The sequence below is a fragment of the Thermobia domestica genome, chromosome 13 (assembly GCF_964235325.1).
Source record: "Thermobia domestica chromosome 13, izTheDome1.hap1.1, whole genome shotgun sequence".
NCBI classification, from domain to species: Eukaryota; Metazoa; Arthropoda; class Insecta; order Zygentoma; family Lepismatidae; genus Thermobia; species Thermobia domestica.
The window spans coordinates 9757571-9769808 of record NC_137466.1 but is presented as its reverse complement, the minus strand read 5'-3'; positions in this window follow the sequence as shown (position 1 = coordinate 9769808).

The window sequence follows — 12238 nt, the reverse complement described above, 5'->3', positions numbered from 1 at the left end:
CACTGAATATTGATTTTATTCATTTTGCACATTTTTTTATTTTACAATTTCGGAACTTTCTTTCCTTATTACCCAAAACCGTTACAAATTCCAACATTGGTCATGATCTAGAAAATATCTACGTAGAACACGATTACATTTGTTTCAAGTCTCAGGTCTTTATCGTTGTTGGTTCAAAATATATACGCAATCAAACTTTGGTTTGCGCAACTTTACGAACACATGTATCAACAATGGTCCAAATAAGAAAAATAGATTTTATATAATAAAGCCTACTGTATAATTTGAATTTAAGCCTCCTGAATCGCGTGCCTCCTTTGATTCTCGCGAAGGTACGAATATTTTTATATATAACATTATATCAAATCATTTTAATTTTGTCTTTCATACACATCTCTTCGCCATCTCTAAGTGCACCACTGTAAATACACGTAAATTTTACTAGATATCAAAAATGTTTCAAACTGGTCAGACCGGTTGCTAAATTGGGGTCTAGAAAAATTCAGTGAAGGAAAATTCGGTGTACGAAAATTCGGTGTAAGAAAACACGGTGTAGGAAAATTCGGTGTACGGAAAACTCGGTGTGGGGAAATTTAGGTGTATGGTAGATTCGGTGTAATACATAGGTCTATTGAATATTACCACTTACGATAACTGACGACACTTATATTGTGAAAACGAAAACCATAAAATTTAACGAATAAACTGATATTGCCTATTTCAAGAAAAGCAAATTTATATTTTTGCCTCTGACACTTTTTGTCACAAATAAAACAATTACAACTATAAGTTCAGAGAATAGTTATAGAAACAACTAAAAACAGCTTTCATACAGTACATCATAGAACATATACAGGGTATTTTTTAAAACACGGATTTCATTTGGGTCTAGAATTTCTAACTGAAGTCCGATTTTCATGCAGTTTGTGGTATGTGATCAAGGAAAGATGGGAGATTTATGGAACTATGTTTACTGATTTAAATTCATTTGGGGTAATATCGGCCATGTCTCTAGAAAAACAGCAAATACCCTATTCGATAGTGTACCTTACAATTGGAATTAGGTGAGGTGCGGTGTGTGCTAGGTTAATGCTCACAGATTTATGGTTAATGGTCACAGGTCAATGGCTCTTGCCTTAAGTGAAGAGATTTAAGTTTCTTCGATTGATGGCAACCTCGCGAAGGTCAAGAAGAAACAGGAAACTGGGCCGTTGTATTGAGAATTATGCTGTGCTACTGTATCAATATGATCAGGACACAGTTACAATAATATACTCTTTGGAGCAACGTGATTTTACCGTTAAAAAGTTTTTAGGGAACGGAACCTGTTATTGCTACGCAAAGGGCATTTACACGCATGGTCGTTAGTGAATAAATTGCAAGAAACAGGATCGCTTCAGAGACAGGGAAGCATCGGACGCCGCTGGTGGGTGTTGTGCAAGATATCAGTTACCGACTCTTCTGTCATTTCTAGCGAGAAACCGGCTATAGCTATTCAACATGTGATTTATGTGTTACCACTAACACTTAATTTGTATTTCACTAACACTGAATTTGTATTCTTCAATTTCGCTTCAAATATCCAATATCTCATGAAATGAAATGAAATCTGTGAGTTTTACGTCCCACGATTATGCCGGTTAGGCTAAAGGAGACGGTGATGATGTGTAATGAATGAAATGGTGGAATGAAGAAAGTGGGAGGAAACGGGAGAACCCCGAGAAAACCCACGCACACGGTGTTTGTCCACCACAAAGTTCACTTGGCGGGGACTGGGATCGAACATCCAATATCTCATTCGAACTGTAAGGTACATTGGTGAATATTTCCTGTTTTTATTGCGGCCTGCTCGATATTACCCCGGATGAATTTAAACCAGTAAACATAGCTCCATAAATCTCCCATCCTTCCTTGATCATTTGCAACAAACCGCATGAAAATTGGACTTCAGTTAGAAATTCTAGAGCCAAATGAAATCCTTGAGTTTTAAAAGAAACACTCTGTATATACATATGTAAGATGCAAAAATGTCTTCGTGAAACGGGCAATATAAAGCAGGATGGCTTTATCAGATAATAGTTTACAAATAGTTGACTTCTCCTCCAATCAGTCACTTCAGTTTGTTTGCCTTAAGTTAAGGTAAACAAGTACTGCAACACTATTGACTCCTTATTGACATCTCCTCCAATCAGGCGTAGATACTTTAGTAGAGTCATTTATTTTTACACATTTTTTAAAATTCCTTATAGTAGACAGTAAAAGTAAGTTCTGAAATTAAAACTAATACACTCCTTTATCTTCAAACTTAAGTTTATAATGGATTCTATGATCTACTACAACAAATCTCTCTTTACATCTAGCATTCCCCACACCGAATTTTCCGTGCACCGAAGTTTCTTACACCAAGTTTTCCTACACCGAATTTTCCTACACCGAGATTTCCTACACCGAATTTTCCTGCTACCGCTAAATTGAAATTTTTTGACCTTTCCATTGCGTGTCTCCTCTTTGTTCACCGCGTCAAAATAAAAACATAAACTTGTGCCAACATGGTTCAATCCTACATTCTAGACCGCTGTCTTCTCGAAATTTTAATTTTGCCTTTTGCTTTACAGTAATTATTTTTTATTACTATTATTTAAAAATGGATGTTATTTCAAATATAAACAGCATCCATATATTAACATCTTTTTTAATTATCTCAAATTAAGGTGAACTTTTTTCTCATTTATTCAACTTATTCAGAACTTCACGATTGTCGTAGAAAGAGTCTCAATATTTATTAAATGTTAGAATATCCTAATAATATGTGAAAGTGTCTAATTCGCCCAATAAAAGTATAAAATCTAAAAGAAAAGAAAATTTGCAATGTGATGCACTTGTATTGTACCGAACCAATAATATAGTAATAAAAAGCTCTAAAATCCAGGTAGGTTTTCTAGTGTTTTTTTTTTTACAGGTGAATCCATTTTTTTTTTTTTTTTTTTTTTCGGGCTGCGCTCACTTGGGCAAATCCTGACTCATGCTAGCCACTCGACCAGCTGGAAGAATCCATGAACTCAAGAGTTCCTAAATAAATAAATATCTAAATAATTCCAATTATACTTGCTTGAAGTCCTTATTGCATTCAATAAGTCAGATTTATTAAGAAAGTCAATACAACAATATTCCTTAAAATCGGAACAAGTGATTAAAACACATCTGATGATTATACATGCTGTAATTAAAAATATCAAGACAAATGTGTCGTTCTTCAAAAGAAATCGGGTCAATATTTTGTGTCCTCGAAACGGAACAATCCTGATTAATTAAAACATAAGTGACTCTACCTTTATACCAAGTTTAATTAAAATCGCGTTATTTTTACGAGCGCACAGGGAGAGACACACAATTCCCATTCATTGTAATGGTAGAAGGTTGCCAAGAATCGGTTCGATTATTACGATTTAATACACTACAACGCGTAATTATTAATTAATTACAAATTATAATTTACTCTGTTAAAAATAAATGACCTATTAAGAACCGTTTTGTTAGATTTAAATAAATAAATATTCAGTTCGAGAAGAGCACAATACATCTAAATCCATTTGAGAGAGGAACTTATATGATTTCTATCCTGCTAGACCTTTTGGATTCTCTGTTGTTGGCTCAAAGCATATTGTTTGTAAATGAGGTTACTTTGTGAATCGTATTGGTCTTGCTGCTAAGGATAATACGCGCCGAACAAATCCAACGCTTTCTAATTTCATTTGTATATTTATGAAGGAAAATAGATTAACATAGAATGGCTCTCTATCAACTATTTTTATATCAGACAATAAAAATTATTCAGTCACAAGCACGGTATTCTACTGAACCGAAACCAGGAAAACGTTTAGTTGCCTGACTTCCTACTTGATTTAACGGAAGAAAATAATCCCTGTAAATAACTTCTTGAATAATTGTCTATACAAAATCGTTGTGGAATGCGTTTAAAGTGAATATTATTTTATATAAACGTAATATAAATAACTAATAAAAATGAGGATAGGCCATATTCGAGTGTTACTACACACCTGTGCTAGCAGTGGCCTCGCGTAGCGTGGCCGGTAAAGCTCTCACCTTTCGTCCCAGGTTCGATTTCCGGTGGGGACACCGCACCGGTCGAAAAGGTGTAACAACTGGGTGAGATTTTCCTGGGTTTTCCACATTCAACATTCACACCAAGCAAATGCCGGAATTGTACCTAACATAATAGCCCTTCCTTCCTTCCCCATGCCTTTCTTCCTCCTAATTGCCCGGGGAGTGTGTTCGCGAGGGACCGCCCTCCCATACATAACGAGCTAACATTGCTATAGCTGCAGAAAGCCCAGAATTTAAATTCCTAATCTTAATATTTGTGGCAACAAGTTTTCTTCAATCCTTCTACTAGTGGCATACTTCCAAATAGGACTAAATTCTTGATGTAAACTACTTGGTTGCTAAGTATGGTTGTAAAGTCACTAAATCTTAACATAAACCAGAGTTTCTTGTCTTCTTTGAGACTTTCTTCATTATATACAAAACATGAGTTCAACTGGCGACTCTTTACTTTCGAGCAATAACAGAAGAGAAGAATGAATGTATGGTGATCGTAAAACAAAATTGAATTAGAAATTTCAATTGATTTCACGGTCCCTACATACTAAAACAGTGATATACATCCGTCTGTTCACCCTGATGAAAAAAAAAAAAAAAAAAAAATTACAGTCGCCTAAAGGCCATGCTGTTCAACGTAGCTGGACCAACTTTTTTAATACGAATCTCCAGGAGAGAGAATTTCGATTTTTCTTCCTGCACCCAAAAATAATAGTAGTTTACAGAAGTGTGAAGATAAAAGAATGTGATTTTCTTCAAAATGGCTCTAACGATTTTGTTTATTTTTCATTGATATTTCATCAACAACTCGTTCTCTCGAAAACGACTCAGACAATTTTGTTCTTATTTCATAAATACATATTTCATTAACAATCCTAGAATACAGTATAAATTATTCTGCATGATAAAGTCCACAATGGGTAATTTACTATTGAGGGTACGTTGGTTTTGGACAATCTTCTCAAAAACGACTTTGTATTTCATAAATAATTGTTTCATTAACAAACTTACAATATGGTATGAGGTTCAATCAATATGAAGTGAGCCAATCAGGATTGCTTAATCACTTTTAATCAAATTATTTTTGATTGACGATTCCTACATGATTACAGAGTCGAAAAGTAAAATTTAAAATCCCTCTTCCCCTCTACTCCCAAGACACATAAAAGTGGTCGAAAATGACCGATATTAGTGACGAATCCATAGTTTTCGGAATCCACGAGCTGATTGACGACAGTTCCGATTCCCTTAAGTTTAGTTTCGGCTCCCTGTATGGGTAAGACATCCTAGCACACCTAGGGGAGTAGGAGGGGTGATATCGAAAACGACTGATATGACTGTCGAATCCGTAGTTTTCGGAGTCACTGATATTAACAGTGACACCTCTGAATTCGCTCAAATTCAGCCCTCATTACTACTTCAGAGGGGTGACATGTAAAAACATTTTAAAATGACCGATATTAGTGTCTAATCCATAGATTGTGCGCTACGTAAATTTTTGCGCTACGTAATAGTTTTGGCGCCCTTTAATTCTAAAGTCAGTTTCCAGTTGGGATAAGACACCCTAGCAATCCTAGAAGAGAGGAGAGGGATCTCTCTCTCTCTCTCTCTCTCTCTCTCTCTATATATATATATATATATATATATATATATATATATATATATATATAATGATTGAAAATGTTACAAAGTTAATTTGTGGCAGTCCTGATGCCGTTTAAGTTCAGCCCCCATTCGTATCCTGTCGCGGGTGAAATTGTCACATGTACAAGTAATTGAAAATGAACGATATTAGTGCCGAATCCATCATTTTCGGAGTCGTTGAGATGAATGGTGTGGCTTCCAATGCCGTTTAAGTCCAAGTTCATTCCCATTTGCAGAGGGTGGTGTGAGGGGAAGGTGAAAATAAAATGTCAAAAATGATTAAGATTTATGTCGAATTCATTGTTTTCTGGGTCGGAAAAACATCTGACCCATTTGAAATGACTTTTGTAAGATAGTTAGTACCCACTTTAAGCAAGGCTTTTCAATCATATCAATTAGATTAAAGACGTGTTTTTTTTAATGGTATGGTGTTTTAGTATTTATGCCAAAAGTAGAGCATCTTCTGTATTATTATCATAACGCTTTCATTAAAATAAATGTTCTTAAGAGGATGGGGATTCAAGTATCTTCCATAAACCTATTCGTCACGTGCAAAGTGCAGGCATTTCAGATAGTATCTACATATATATTCAAAACTATGGATAAAGAACAACACAAGTCCATTTCTTTAGTTCAAAAACATGGATTTGATTTACTCATATATTTATTTATTTATTTATCATCCTGTAGAACTATTAATGGAAATGGTTTCCGTTTGCTGCCAATGAAAAAAATGATACATTTGATATTTAAGCTGTGCTATTCATATGCTATTTTGTCGTAAACTGTACATGGAATATATATATCCATACAGTTATATATATATATACTAATAATACTCGTACAACTCAATTTTAACACGAGCCAATAGTGTCAGCATGATTACCATGTTCATGTATCATTTCAACACCAAACTTCCGGTGTTACGGTTAACACAGACTCAATGCTACCGGTTTGACACAAACCGATGTTAAAATAGAAAATGGTGTTAATTTTGCAGTGCGTGTGGCAGGTTTAAAGAACTAGGGGGATGAACGAAAGAGCAAGGGAATCGGTGTGTTCTTTCAACAGATACACATAATGAACATAAGCTATTGTGGTAATCATACTGACAACTAAATGGTTTGTCATTGATCAGCCAAAACTTTTATTTGTTAAGAACAATGATTTAGCAAAGGAGTCACGGACTCTTCAAAAGTCTGTGTATCAAACCTATACACCCATATTGTAATTACTAGCGTGCACCTTTCTATACAAGTAATCACAAATCTCTAAGTAACTGACATTGAGAAGTTGTGTTACTTTGTAGTTTGTTCTATGAACAAAGCTATAGCGGTATATTTGATATTTATAACAAGAAACAAACAAGGTATTACGAACGGTGCCGACTTTCCAAAATTTGTGTGAGTGCATATCAATAGCGGGACGTGTTTTCAGGGAAGTCTCGATATTTGATTGATTTCTTTTTAGTTAAAATCTTTTATGAACAGTCATAAAGGGCTGTGCATTGATAAAGTAAAATATGCCGGTACTATAAGGATAAGTTTTAGGCTGCAGCTCTAGCTCAGTCGGTAACACGGCTGACTTAAACGCAAGAGAAGCGGGTTCAAATCCAGGTCCAAACTAAAAATTTTGTGGGTTCGCCGCACCCACAAGATTATTTGTGTGGGTGCCGGAGTCCCGGAGCACCCACGTAGTCGGCGCGCATGGGTATTATAAAGTCTCGTCACTCCCCTCTTGAAGTACTAAATATTCAAGCCATGTAAACTTTAATTGAATCGGAGGGCCGCAGTGGCTCAGTGGTAGTCCACAAAGTCCACCTCTGGTGCATGGGGTCCCGGGTTCGATCCCAGCCCCCGCCAAGTGAACTTTGTGGTGGACAAACACCGTGTGCGTGGGTTTTCTCGGGGTTCTCCCGTTTCCTCCCACTCTCTTCATTCCACCATTTCATTCATTACTCATCATCACCGTCTCCTTTAGCCTAACCGGCATAACCGTGGGACGTAAAACTCAAATATTTCATTTCATTTCATTTTAATTGAATCGGTGAGTAGAAAAAGAAGAACATTCCAAAAATAGAGGATAACATTCCACGATAACAATTTCTCTATAATTAAATATCCAATGCTATTACGTTTTGGAATTTTGGGAAATGAAAGGTCTTAACATACGCTACAAATCTGCCATACAGATATTTTTACGTAAGCAATGGTATTTCCGGTAAGTAGTTTTACTTTTCGTTTTTCAAAAGTAACGTGTTGGGGAATATTCTCCTTTTTCTACTCACTGATTCAATTATAATTATAAATGTACACAGAATTGGTTGAGTTTTATATGTAATGGAGACCTGTTGCTTTAATATCTAAATATCGAATACTTCACTCTGTCTCTAACGGGCTCCGAGCACAAAATAATACATCACCATATTCTGTGGAACATTCGTCTTAATATTGCTGCACTAACTCGTCTGAATGCAAGTCTCACAGGTTCTTTCAGTTCATCAATCGAAGCATAATGTTATGATGATTATTGATGAATCCCAAGAGCGAATTGTCACAGGTTGTTAAGTCCGGGCTTCGAGATGACCAGTCAGCTGGAGCGGGCAATGAAGGCAATCCGGCCAATCCAGCGTCTTGACAACTCCTCATTGAGATATCCTCGAGCCAAAGTGGTAAAATGAGATGCTCCATCTTGCTGAAACCAACACGTACCTTTAACACCTCTGAAGACATTGATGTTGGTTAATAATCCATCAAAAAATATGGACCGTAAATTTGTGTGCTGTCCATGCCAGCCAATATCATAAAATGGGAAGAAGGTATGGTTCCTCAGTAGTAGAGCGTAGAGTCCCTGGTTCGAATCCCGACCAACTAAGTTTGTTGTGGACAACATCGTGTCCGTGGGTCTTCTAGGGATACTCTCATTTCGTCACAAGTTCTCATTCGCAATTCTTCCCTCATTATTCACTTGCCTTAATCATCCATCTCTCTTAACCTAACGGGTTATACGCGGCACATTAAATTGAAAGATTTCATTTCTTTCTTTCTTTTTTTTTTATAACATGGGGAGAGTTATTGTCAATGTCCTCATAAAATTAAGGAATTTCCTTTGACCAGAAGACAACATTTGCTCCTGAGCTTGGGTATGTGGCACATTCATCACTGAGAATCACTTTTCTACGTTTTGGGATAGTGTCAAACACGTGCTGAAGTGTATTCTTCCTTCGGTTTAAATCATTGTCAGATAATTCTTGAACAAATTTTGGTCATATGGGTGTAATTTTAAGTCAACTTCAATGTGTTTGCGCAAGATTGACCGGGGTATATTAACTTCCGCGGACTATTTACAACTTGACTTCCTAGTGATCTTTCCACTAACGCTTGAAAATAGTTTCTGTTCTCAACGCAAAAGTGTTTTCTTTAGAGGGATCTCTTGTCCGAATCATAGGTGGAAATCCTTATGCATATGTTCCAATGTTTTCCTGTTCTGTGTCGCTCGTGCACCCAAGTCTGTCTGACAATGCGTTCTTCAATGATAAAATCAGCTGCATCAATCATTGTTTATTTGTAATTCCGTCATATGTATTTACAGATTATGTAATTACAGATTACATAGTTTGATTAACGGGTGCCCGTCAAAGAGTTGAAGTGGAAGATCAAATTTTAATGCCATACCAGTCATTACTCTGCTAAACAAGTCTAGTTTTGGGGAGCGCGGTGGCTCAGTGGTACAGCGTTCACCTCTGGTGCTTGGGGTCCCGGGTTCGATCCCAAGCCCCGCCAAGTGAACTTTGTGGTGGACAAATACCGTGCTCGTGGGTTTTCTCGGGGTTCTCCCGTTTCCTCCCACTTTCTTCATTCCACCATTTCACTCATCTCTCATCATCACCGTCTCCTTTAGCCTAACCGGCATAACCGTGGGACGTAAAACTCAAAGAAAGAAAGTCTAGTTTTATTCAGAAAGTCAAATGTATGTTCAATTGGAAAGTTTTTTTGGGGGGGAGGGTTCGGACCCGATGAGCTCCCCTGTGGATGTTCTCCTCTCTTACTAAATTCATTCCGTACTTGAATTCACAATGTCAGGTAACGAATTAAGCGCTTTCAGTTTAACAACTCACTTCAAAATCCTTTGCAGTTGAAATTGCACCAGACATCTGTCAAACTTTAACACAACTTGGGTTAAACAGAGCCTTTCTATTTAATCAGTACAGCCATTTTTTCTGTGAAAATGCAATTAAATACAAAATATTGTCAATTCGATTTTAAAAGGTCTTATTTTTCTAATGATTTCTATTTCGAAGGTAGTTTGTTGTAAAGTAGCGTTCCAAATCAAATGCTCCACGCGAAGTTTCTACAAAAGATTTCTCAAATATTGTAGTCAGAGCGAGGAAATCACATTCAGAATCTCGTGTTATCAGGAATTGATTTTTTTTTAATGGTCGTGAGTGACGCACCATCACTTTCATTTTAGGTATAAAATAATGTTAAACCGTCATAAATCAATACTTATAAAATAGCTATGATTCTGCTTGAAATAAAAATAGATAAGTAAATCTGACTTCGGGTCTAGTTACATATCAACACTTGTAGCTGAGTGTTTGGATTAGTTATAAAGCTTCTATGAGGAACAACTAACTGGAACTAACTAACTGGAAAGCTTCTATGGCGAACAACAATTACTATTTTGTCATTTCAATAACCTTGAACGTGTGAGAAACGAAGCCAGGTAATGGGAAGATTTCATGAGACAATACTATTGTTGTTGTGATGTAACTTATGGGAAGAATCACATGGCTTTTTCGGAAACAATGAAGAATCAGCAAAAATATGTATCACAAGGCTGAGAACATATTCGCATAAATCACAGAAAAGCGTGATTTATTAAGCATACGTATATACTAGGTATACAATAATTGCAAATAAGGAGCGACGTACTCTACCTTTATTGATTATGCATAGACTTTTTTAGTGCATTAACTGTTTTCATGAACGAACACGACATGCAAATGGTTGAATTTGCAATATCAACAAAAACCACTTTGGAAAATTGTGTTCGCAGAACAAAACGAAAAGGATTTCGCTCTATTTCTAATGTTGAAAATCATATTTACATTGTTTACAATGAGAATTCGCACGCCAAATACTTTCCCAAGTTTAAGTCTATGGGCATCCCCTTTTTCGGTGATTATTCCTTAATTGCATATCTGATAGGGACATGTAACTTATTACAACCCACAGCGTGCGCTCGTGAATCACCATCTGAAATTTGATGAACGGTTCATGCATTTCGGAAGAGTACAAATGAAATGAAATCTTTAAGTTTTACGTCCCACGTTTATGCCGGTTAGGGTAAAGGAGACGGTGATGATGAGAAATGAATGAACTGGTGGAATGAAGAAAGTGGGAGGAAACGAGAGAACCCCGAGAAAACCCACGAGCACGGTGTATGTCCACCAAAATTTCCACACAGCGCGAGCTGAGATCGAACGAGGGACCCCAAGCACCGGAGATGAACGCTCTACCACTGAGCCACCGCGACCCCTATTTCGGAAGGGTATCCGGGCAAACGAACGCCTCACCCGAGAAAAAAGGAACTTCGCTCCAATCATGTTGCATTTATTTACATGAAATTGTAAGAAAAATTCATGATGTTAAGGTCAAGTATGTCCTTCAAACCAGATATTGAATTATGCCTCACCGTGGGCGTGTGGGTTCTATACGTGATTTCTCTGCGTGTGATCCCTGGTTCGATTACTGATGGGGGTGCTACACTGGAATACAAACGGGAGCAGTAGTTCGGACTATGTGTGTGCTAAGAAAGGATAAGCCCCAATGAAACAAGCAACGAACTGCTATTTTACTTCAGCTGTGATTAGCGGACTTAAATTATGTTCACTGCACGTTTAAATGTCATACTTCTTTATTTGAATAACCGATGCTTAGATACGTCTCAAATTCTCCAACAACCTCATGAATAGAATGCTTGATTTCGGTGCGAATGGTTGCAAACTCTAACCAGCTGAGAGTAAAAGAGCTCGGATCAAACATAAGTAATAAGGCATAGTATTTCTATATAATATTGCTCTAATAGTTGGTCCAGGTACCTTGATAGTGTATAAAGATATAAAGCGAAATCACAAACCACGAATTTGTGAAGGCTGAACAAATGAAGATTGTAGATCAAAACCTCAAAATGGAACTAAATATGTAATAGTTCCTTTTCCTTTCTGAAGTCCTACCCATTACATACATAAAAGGCGTAAGATTTTTATTAAACTTCATTTCTATGCGCAAGATCAATATTTTTTGCTCGGAAAACCTTTCCTAATACATACCAATATGTATTATCATATCCTTCGTAATTGAGAAGTCCGCTTTCAAACATCTGTCATTTCTGTGACTTAATTTTATCGTCATTTCTTGAATTTATCAATTTCAACTATACCAACATTGGGGCAAAAATTTTAATTTCAAGA